The sequence below is a fragment of the Pteronotus mesoamericanus genome, unplaced genomic scaffold (genome assembly GCF_021234165.1).
Source record: "Pteronotus mesoamericanus isolate MK-2021 breed Mesoamerican mustached bat unplaced genomic scaffold, CSHL_Meso_final scaffold_165, whole genome shotgun sequence".
NCBI lineage: Eukaryota > Metazoa > Chordata > Mammalia > Chiroptera > Mormoopidae > Pteronotus > Pteronotus mesoamericanus.
This window is the reverse complement of record NW_026555307.1, coordinates 1,322,458-1,332,822: the sequence shown is the minus strand read 5'-3', so window position 1 is coordinate 1,332,822 and position 10,365 is coordinate 1,322,458.

Here is a 10,365-nt window from a genome sequence, read left to right as displayed (position 1 = left end):
GACACAGGAGAGGAACTAAGTCTGGCTCTGCCGCTGAATAGCTGTGTGACCTTGGGGGAGGCACAGCACCTCTCTGAGTTTCGGTTTCCAAGTCTCTGAGATTAGGCCAGTCAGGGGTTTTCAGCTTTGTCTCAACCTGGGATCTTACTGTCTATAAAAAACTCCCCAGGAGGTGACATTTGTAACATGGCTAAACATTGAGGTCTGTTTGAGGAAGAAGGTTCAGTGGCTCGGTCTCCTCCGTTGAGGGACCCTGCCACCCTCCTCAGATCAGCTCGAGGGGTCTTCTCACTGCTTGGTTAACATACCACGAAATGCTCTGCGAAGGGAAGTTCCAGTCTGTGGTTCTGTGTTTGAGAATTTCCCCAACCCAGGGTCAGCCCGTCTGTCTAATGCTCGTCACTTTCTCCATCTCTTGCTCCCTCTCTGTACCTACTGCCTGCCTGTCTGCCTGCCTCTCAGATTTATCTTCATTTGTTCCCGGACTTTAACCTGTATGCGAATTCCCTAGAGATCTTGTCCAAACGCAGATTTCCTCACCTAACATTTCTGATTCCAGAGCGAGGGGCGGGATAGTGGGGCACTGAGTTGCCCATTTCTAACTCACTCCAGATAATGCTGATACGGCTGGTCCTGGATCACACTCCCAGTGTTCCCGATCCTCTTCCGCGTCGGCTAACCGGAGGGTCTCTTCCTGTTTAACTTCAGAAGCTTTTGCAGGAAGCTAAGAGTGTAAAGAACAAGAACAGTACTATCTCTTTTTTACATGCACTCGGAGCAACAATCAACAATGTACTTGTGTCCAAGTTACTTTTCTGCAATTTGGGGCCTAATAGCATTTGCACCATGAAATACTTGCAGTTATTAAATCAGGGATTCTCCTCTTTATGGCTGAGGCATAAAACTCTGACTAGTTAACAGTCAAATTAAGTGTCCACATACCCTAGGATGCAGCCGCATCCCATCCAGGATAAGCTATCCCGCAGAACTCCCACATGGGTCCACATGGGCCATGTACAAAGATATCCACTGAAATGCTGGCTATGGTGGTGAGGCCTTAGGTGTCGGTCACTGGGACAGTGGACAATACAGTGCGGGGGGTGCCTGCCTTGGAGTGCAAGACACCAGTTAGGGATGGTGCGTTTGGTCCACCCCACGGCATGGATGAATCGTAGTGCTGGTCTGAGGGAGGAAAAGAAGAGGAGATATTTCACATCAGACCACTTCTGCAAGTTGTCTGTACACAAAACCTTGCACAGGGACACACAGGGCATAAGGAGGGGAGCAGAAGTGGGAACTCAGAGAGAGGGGATTAGAGAAATAAATAATGAGATGGACTCACTGGGATAGGGGAGGAAAATGGCGCCCTCTGCACCTGAGTCCAACTAAACACTCCATAGTAAATAAATACATAAAAAGCAAAAAAGAGAAAGAAAGAAAGAAAGAAAGAAAGAAAGAAAGAAAGGAAGGAAGGAAGGAAGGAAGGAAGGAAGGAAGGAAGGAAGGAAGGAAGGAAGGAAGGAAGGAAGGAAGGAAAAGAAAATATTGGCCCTGGGCCTCCACAGACAAGAAAGGTGACTCCTTTCTCCAGCATTCTCTGCACCTTCTCTAACTTCGGGAGCCTCTTCTTCTCAACAAGGGACATCTGCCGCCTGCTCCCCTGCCCCAGGGTGTCCGCAGAACAGGGCGTGGTCCAAAGATAGAGAGGGAAGGGAAATGAGTCGTCAGGGCTGCCCTCTCCTGTGCTCTCCTCATCCCCCTCGTGATCGGTAATGGGTGGGACTAACTTTCTTTGTAGAGTTTGAGTGCTAAGTTCATCTGTGGGTGACAAAGACCAGTGGTTCATGGACCAGACAATACCGTAATCAACCAAGGCTCTTGATTTAAAAAAAAAAACAAAAACGAAAAACCTAAACTAGATTTCCAGGATCCACTACCTACCAGGCTTTCACTGGGGTTAAAGAATCTGCAGATTCTTTTTAAAGAAAATTTTACTCAAGTTTTTCAGGTGTCTGGTATGAAACCGAAGTTAGAGAACACGGAGTGTAACCCCAACCTGAGTCTCCAGATGCCGAGACAGGACTCTCCTTCGCCCCCTGGTGGTGAGGATGAAATGCACGCGGCGCTCCCAGGGTTGAGCGTGCAGGGGCAGGTGGAAGCCAATAGAAGCCAAGTCTTGAGGTGGAGTCCGGTGGATACAGGTGAAACCACCGGCCGTCCCATGCAGGAACATCGCATCCCCTGCTTTCCACCCTGTCCCACAACTTATCACCATAAGCATCATCTAATCTGATCTCATTTGTGTTATTCCTAAATCCAGAGGAATGGCTTTCACGGTGGAATTTCAGCTGCTGTGACTGGACATTGGGGAGATGGTTTGCTGGGGACCTTTTCGTCCTTTCACTCACATCTGTTCAAGTCTACGCTTAGGTCAAGTTCCCTGTCACTGCTCAGAGGCCTCTCTCATGATACCTGACCAACAGGACATTATTTTTACTTACATTTTAGCTAATGGGAAAAGAACTGGCACTGAGCAGCGGGGCGTGAGAGAAACTTCCCCATGTTTTATCTTGAGGGGTGAACTGCTCTCACCTTGTTCTGTCCAGCAACTGGAGAAAGCATGAGCAGGACTGTGCCGTGGGTTGGGGGGGTCAGTGTGTAAACACACATGACCTCTGCCCTCTGAGAACCTAGAATCTATAGGGGAAGAGAAGATAGCCCAATGACTCTGAAAACAGATCATTAGATTTAGAAGCTCTGATTAAGTCTATAGTGACAACTGGGAAAAGAGCGCTCAGACGGAATGAACAGCAAGTGCAAAGGCCCTTGGGTAGGAAAGGCCCTCTGTGCTGTGGCTGGAGCAGAGGCCAGAGAGGGAGGCAGGACCAGACCAGCACATCTGAGCATCCATGGGAGGAGCTGGGGTCCCGTTCTGTGAGTCCCAGGTGTCATGGGAGGAGTTTCAGCCGGGGATTGACTTTATCCAATTTGTATTGTTTTCCCTGATGTAATAGCACACGTGGTTAAGAAAGATCAAATAGTCCTGAGAACTTTTTAATGAAAAACACTGGCATCCTGCTTTACTCCAACCCATCCCCGGTTCTGTTCCCCAAAGTAACCATTTTGGGCTTCTGGGTTTTGTTTGTTTGTCATAAGCTCTATGTTTTCATCCTGCTCACAATAGCGGAGAACAATCAACCGTCAATAAATAAATAAATACATTAATTAATTAATTCCCCTCCCAAACCCAGCATGGCAAACTCAGGAAGGAACCCACAGAACAGCTGGCTAGGCAGACTCACATCTGTGGCTCTTCCCTGCCACCTGGGGAGGCCTGTGCTGTGGTCCTGCAGGCCCAGGCTCTGCAGTGAGGCAGGTGCTATGAACCCCGTGGAGACTTAGATGTCAGGAGCATTCACTGGCCTGTGTGTGGGAAGCTGATTGTGGGAAGTGACTGCAAGTGGGTGCAGGGATCTTTTGTTTCTGAACCTCAGCATTTGGAAATCTGACAGGAAAATGCATTTCCCAGGACAACATCTATTCAAGTTCATCAGAAATGGCAGTGATAGGCCCAGAGTAGAGGGAGGGAGAGGTGGGCAGAGGATGATTCATTCAGTCATTCACTCCACTAGCATTCCTGAGCACCTCCCGTGGCCCAGGCCCTGCCCTCCGGGCTGGACATGCTGACAATGGCTGTCCTCAGGAAGCTTATTCGCCGGTGCAGGAAGACAGACGGTAAAGAAAAGAAGGAGAAAATGAGTACTATGCCTGCAGGTGTCAAGTTCTAGGAAGAAAAATCAAGCAGCACAAACAGGACATGAAGTGGACGGTGTTATTTAAGTAGGACTCTCCTGCAGCCTCTCTGAATAAGTGACATTTGTGCGGAGGCCAGGAGGAGGGAGGGGTGCCCATGACTTGAATCCCTGGGTCTCTGCACTCCTAGAAAAGCCGGCTTACAGCTGGGGTGGGTGGAGGCAGAGGGGCAGTGAGGAGGGACACACGAGGGGCCAGGGAGCAGCAGGCGCCAGGTCAGGGGGTCCTCGGCCATTTGAAGGACCTTGAATTGCAAGGGAGGGAGAGAGAACAAGAGAGGGCCTGCGGCTTGAGCCTCCTGGGTCCCCACACCTGGTTTCCCGCTGCCTGGACCACCTACTCTCAGCTCCAGTGCTGTGACTGAAGGGACTTGGCGCTTCCTTCTGTAACGATACATGAAGGTGCTGGGCCTCCTAAACGGGTGTCCTGTGGCTTCAGGGAGGTAAAATTTGCCTTTGCAGATGGACATGAATTGGAGGTCCCGGTGGCCATTGAAATATATATACTATCTTTAAATATATTTCTATATAAATGCACTTATTTTATATGATACATAAATAAATCACACATATCACACATAATATGTAAATTATATATTAATTGTAATAGAACTATATTTATAAATTATATATTTATATTTTATATAAGCAAAATCATATATTTTTGTTTATAAATTATAATATAAATATATTTATATAATTATATAGCATATTAAATATGTAATATATAGACTATATATAAATTATAAGTAATATAAATAATATTTATATATAATAATAAATAATATACATATTATTTATAATTTATATAGTTTATAGAATTATTTCCTACATTACATCATACAAAAATATATATGCATATATAAATATACATAAACTACACAGATAAATATACATAACTTTCAAAAGCTATCATCCTGTATCATGTACCTAATAGTCAGCCCCACAAGAGCAGGAACCAGTCTGTCTATATGGTCAGCTCCTGACACCCAGCCAGAGACCTTAAAGTGATGAACGGATAGAAGCCATCTCCCAGTGGGGACACCTGAGATCCCAGCGACTACATCCTGTCCAGAGTCCAGGCATGCGTCCTGGGTCCCCGGTTGACCCTGAGAGTTGAGTCAGGAATGTCCCCTCACCCCACCCATCTGATCACAGTGCAAGGGTCTTTCTCAGGGTCCCTGTAAGAGCTGGTGGGAAAAGCACATAAAATGCCCCTTGGGAGGTTTACGAGGCAGTTAGTTCCTCCCCGGGCAGTGCCCCCAGATAAGAGACTATTAACATGTAAAGGGGGCTCCCTGGAATCTTCTCTGGAGATGCAGCTCCTGGAGAAAAGGGAACCTCCCCCGTCCCTCCTCCCAGACCCTCCCTGGTCCTGTTCCCAGCGACCCTGAGCCCTTTACCGGCAGAGTGGACCTTCCCTGGGCCAGCCAGCCCATGGGAACTCACAGAGAAGATAAGGCGCTCCCTGCCCATTCTTCTGACTCAGGAGCCTGGCAGACCTGCTTTGGGAATTTGATAAGCATTGTGGTAGAAAATAACCATGGCAGCAAAACTTAAAAACATCCTTGAAAAAGCTGCATATTGAATTATCCAGAAAAGTGTGCAAATCATAGGCATGCAGCTTGATGGACTTTTTCGAAATAAACACAGCTCTGGAACGAGCCCCTGCAGCCCTCCGTGCCCCCCGTGCCCCTTCCAGCTGAGCCTCCCACTCTCTGGGCTCCTGATAAGGCTTATCAGGCAGGGTTCAGTCAGGGAGGCAGAACTGTCTGAGTGATGTGGGGTAACAGATTTATTACAGGGATTAGACCCTACACGATTGTGGGAGGGGCTGGGGAGGCTGAGAAAAGGCCTGTCCCAGCCTTCCAGGAGCACTGCACAGTGGGCGAGTGTGGCTTGCAGGAAAATCTGGAACGCAGGCCTGCACGTGGTTTGCCAGATTGGAACCCGGCAGGGGGGCTGATGGAAGCCTATGGACAGCTGCCTCTGCAACTGGTGGTCCGGGGGTTGCTATTGGTCAGTGAGGCTGCCAAGAGGAAAGGAGAGGGAGACGGCAGGGATGAGCTCTGTGCTGTCTCTTACTAGGGCAGCTGCCAGGACCTTGGAGGGTGACAGCTGCTGTCTACATCCATCCTTCAGGTCGAGGGCACATCCCTCTCCCTGCCAACTCCAACCTGGAACCACGCAGTGAAAAGTGGCTCCGGTTCAGTCAGGCTGACACAGCCTGACAGCCACACAGACGCAGATCCGGGACACCTGTTTGAACAGGTGTCTGGGCCGGCTTCTTTCTCTCGGCGTTATTTTAGTGGCATTCCTCCATGTTGTTGTACGCAGCAACAGTTGTTTATTCTCATTTTTGCACAATATTCCATTGCCTAACTATCCCTACTTTATCTATTCTTTCTATTGTTAAAAGGCATTTAAGGCATTTCTAGTCACTAGCTATTATAGTACTGCCCGGATATTCTGGTTCTTGTCTTACGGTGGACGTACCTACCCAGTTTTCCTGGGTATGTGCCTAAGCGTGGAACCTCTGGGTCATAGGCTAGGCTTGTATTCAGCTTCAGTGGGTACAGTTTCCCAAAATGGTTTGCACCACTTTCTTATTTTTACTGTTTCTTATCCTTATTTGGTTTGTGTCTTGAGTTTCGGTTTGTGCCAGATGCCCCTGGATTAAGCAGAGGGGCTTCAGTACATACAGGAGGAGGAATAAGACACCCTGAGTTATATGTAAACTCATTTATTTTTTGTTTACTTGTTTATTGCCTGCCCCACTCTCTCACCCCCTCCCACCCCAGACTGTGAACTCCATGAGATCAGAGACTACGTTAGCAGAATGACGCACCCCACAAGATGTCCAGGTTCCCGATCCCCAGAACCTGTGAACATGTTAGCTTAAATGGCAACAGGAAATCAAGGCTGCATACGGAATCAAGGTAGCCCATCAGCTGACCATTCAATGGAGAGATCATCCTGGGTTACCTAGGTGGACCCAATGTAATCTCAGGGCTCTTGAAAGCAGAAGAGGGAGGAAGAGAGAAAACAGAAGAGCAGGAGAAGGATTGAAGCTGCCACCACTGGCTTAGAAGGTGGGCGCTGGGTCCCTGAGCCAAAGAATGCAGGCACCTCTCAAAGCTGGAAAAAGCAAGGAACCAGATTCTCTCCTAGAGCTTCCAGAAGGAAGCAGCCCTGTCAATACCTTGACGTTAGCCCAGGAAGATCCATGTTGAACTTCTGACCTCCAGAACTGCAAGAGAGCAGAGATGTGTCATTTAAGTCACAAAATACATGGTATTCATTACAGCAGCAACGAGAAACGGATACTGTCTTGTTCTCTGCTATGTCCTCAGGGCCTGATCCACAGTGGATTCACAATAAACACTTACCGAATGAATACATAGTGAAGGGAACTTTTTGGTGAAGCAGCTGCCTGATACCCAGTTAGGGTTGCCAGATACGACCAATAAAAATACAGGTAAATGTGAATTTCAGATAAACATCAAACCACTTCTATAAAAGTATGCCCTGTGCTGTACTAAAAAAAAAGGCATTCATTGTTTAGTTGGAATTCAAGTTTATCTGGGTGTCTATATGTAGTCATTGCCCAACAGCAATGTGTGCCCCAAATTCGCAGCTGGTCAGGGGCAGACCCGAGGCTTGAAGGCAGACCTGTGCGATTCCCAAGGCCCCTACTCCTTCCTCCCCAGCGCTTGCTGCTGCTCTGTAGAGTGACGGAAATGAGCCAAAGGCACCATCTCCCAGCAGGTGACCCTGTGCTCCGAGAAAGCAGGCTTAAGGCGCATCTCTATGGAGCACCACCAGGGACCAGGCAATCTCTGGTGACTGTGTGGTGCCGGCTGTCTGGTCCTTCAGGAGGAACGACGGCCCTGAAGTGGGACCCTCGGCCAGACAGTGCTGGCTCCGTAAGACCTTGGCCATGTGTGTCTTCCTGCCGAGCCGGCATTCCCCTGAGCAGGGGTCTGAGGAAACCTGCTAAGGAAACAGGAGGCAAGGGAAGTCCTTCCTTCAGAGGGAGCGCTCCAGGAGGTAAAGCCACCGGGATGCAAACTGGACAGAATCGTGCCGTTCTATTTCGGGGAAAACAGTACAAAAATAGGGCCCACATGGAATTCTCTTTCCCCCTGCTCACTGCTGGAGGAGGGAGAGCCAGTTCCAAAGGCCCAGCGACCCCTGGCTTGGGCAGATCTTCACAAACACCTCCAGGAAAAGCCTTATCAAATACGCTCACATCCACGCACTGACACACAAAAATAACCTCCAAAAAAAGCACCAAGAATGTGTATTGAGCTTGCTTTGGCAAAGGGCTCTCCCTTTACGTTCATTAGTGAGGACTCCAAACCACCTCAGACTTTTCAAAGGAAATTAAAATGCAAGAGATCAAGGGATTTGCCCAAGGTCATGGAATACAATAGGTGCTTCTCCAGTCTTCCAGCTTCCAGGCCATTGCTTGCCTTGAGACGGAGGAATGGCCTCTCCTTCAGAACCTGAAGTACCGCAAACATTGAAAGCCCCGCACCACACCCAGCCCTCCGTCTAGGTTGCCTGACCGGAGGCAGGAGCGCTCTGAAATGATGCAACTTCAAATAGATTTCAGCTTTTGTCATCTGGACTGCACATCTGATGTTCTTGGAGCTCGAGAAGGTGTTCGAACCATTCCCCAATTAACAAGGGAGGCGGTGGGTATTGGGTATCGCCAGGCTTCTGGGAACAAACAGGCTAGGGGCAGAGTCAAACGGGGGAATTCAAGGAGAGTTGGACAAAAGGACTATTTACAAAGTGGAGGGCAAGGTGTCATGAATATGTGGGACCTGAAGGTGGCACGGGGGTGAGAGGAGCTATTAGTACCGCAGGACAGCAAAGGAGAGGGGAGAGGAGAGAAAGTTACTGGGGCTTGGAGGGGCCAGCACAGCCGCGGCTGGGACACAGCCAGCGGACCTGAGTGGGTTAGAGCAGAGCGGGGCCAGGTCCCTGGAAGAATGTGGCACACATGGTCAGAGTTGGAGGTCTATTAGCAACTACGGCGCAGGAGGGAGGCACAGGGGGGCAGTCTTAGGGCAGGTTAGCCAAGAGGACTCGCGCCCCAATGGCTAACTTACAATCTAATTGACTGACAGTCAAACCTCATAAATCAAATCCTTATCTCCTAGGGAAAATTACAAGAAACTAAGATTCTATGTTACAGTTTAGAACTTGATTAAGAAGAGTAGATAAAATATAGTTACGCGCTTTATCAGGCAAACATCATATCTGTAAAACCCAAGCACTTCAGCTAAAAGCGTTCTCACTTCAGCTCCTTCAGGTGGCTTCTCCAGCGACAATCTGGGCAGCAGCGTTCCTGAGGCTTTACGCTTCCTGCGGGCAGAAGCTGAGGTGCCCGCCCTCTGCGGCAGCCCCGCCCCCTGCATCAGCCCCGCCCCTTACGGCAGCCCCCGCCCCCTGCGGCAGCCCCGCCCAGCACACAGCCCTGGCTCCTGAAACGTTATAAACGACAAGGGAAGGAACGGAGGCTGTTTCCTTATTTTTTTGACAAACCTCCTCGCGGTAACAAAAGTACCACTTACTACTTGAAGGATCTTTCCTGACTTGGTTTGAAATGCGGATCGTCTGCCTGGAAAATCTCTGTTGCTTATTTAGTGTCCATGAAGCGCTTTGGAAGGTCAATTCTCAGGGAGGGAACAGTTTCTATGGAGACACAGCTTTCTCTGATGTATCCTTGCTCCAGGCTCAGCTGAGTCACAGAGATGTGGGCAGTGACTCACGCAGGGGACAGCATTCACAGGGGATGGTCCACCTTTTCTTTGTCCTTCTTCTGAGATTCTCCTTCATGATTAGAAGGGCCCTTCAGGTGGGTCTGGGGGTTGGGAAGGGTGCAGGTTGAAGCTCGCTAAGATGAAGGTTTCCCAAAAAAGAAGGAGGTCTGCAGGCTGACTTCAGAAAGACCTGGGACTAGATCTTGTGATCCTCATGGGCTGTGGAGCCCTGACAAGTTAGTTTATTTGAACCGAGTCCTGTTTCTGCGCTCGCACGCGTAGGACTGTGGGAGCATTCAAAGAGATGGTATTCCTAAAGTGCCAGGCACATGGTCAGCATTCAGTAAGTGTTGGGCCTGGAAATACTTGTGGTTTTTTTTGTCCTAGGTCAGAGTTGTCATATCCATTGAAGATAGCTGTTATATGTGAAAAGCCCTCATCTCTTTGTCTCAGCAACACATGGTCCAACAAAGATACTTCATGGATTCATTTCCATCTTCCCAACTTAGCCAAAAAGAAAACAGATGCTAGGAAGGGAGCCAAATGCCATATGATCTGTTCTTTCCCCCCCAAAAACATTACAGCATCTTCTTTGCAGGGTGATGTAGGGATGAGGTCTACGCCATTGACATCTCATAGCCACCCTGCTATGTCAGGAATCTGGTCCCTGTGGAAACCTCTGGGGCTCTGTCCTCAAAGCCAAGGCTGGCCAGTTGTCCTCCAAGTCCAATTACCTGAGATCATCAGTGGCTTTGGATGCGTCCCTGGTTGACTGTTCA